At 57.2% G+C, this 411-nt stretch overlaps 1 protein-coding gene across 1 annotated transcript in view; it reads right to left on the bottom strand.

Moving 5' to 3' along the window:
* Eef1akmt1 (EEF1A lysine methyltransferase 1) overlaps positions 1-411 on the bottom strand; it is a 13,479-nt gene that overhangs the window by 3,837 nt on the left and 9,231 nt on the right. The window lies entirely within an intron of this gene.

The raw sequence follows: 411 nt of genomic DNA, 5'->3' as shown, positions 1-411 counted from the left end.
TCTGCAGGCCAGAAGAGGGCACCAGACCTCATTACAGATGGTTGTGAGCCACCATGTGGTTGCTGGGAATTGAACTCAGAACCTTTGGAAGAGCAGGCAGTGCTCTTAACCTCTGAGCCATCTCTCCAGCCCCTGGAGCAACATTTTCAAAAGCCAGAATTAGACACTCAGCAAAATGTTCAGAGAAAGAAGAAATCAAAACAGTTTTCTGCGGAAGTTGCGGGGCAGAATCCGCTTAGAGGAGGCTGTAAACTCAGGACTGGAGCCCAGGACACAGCGGCGTGCTGGCCGGGGAGCCCTCAGGAGCCCAGGACACAAAGGCGTGCTGGCCAGGCAGCCCTCAGGAGCCCAGGACACAGAGGCGTGCTGGCCAGGGGAGCCCTCAGGAGCCCAGGACACAGCGGCGTGCTG

This window comes from Microtus ochrogaster, chromosome 17 (assembly GCF_000317375.1).
Source record: "Microtus ochrogaster isolate Prairie Vole_2 chromosome 17, MicOch1.0, whole genome shotgun sequence".
Taxonomy (NCBI): Eukaryota; Metazoa; Chordata; class Mammalia; order Rodentia; family Cricetidae; genus Microtus; species Microtus ochrogaster.
Note: the sequence above shows the minus strand (reverse complement) of the source record. Positions and strands in the feature narration are given on the sequence as shown.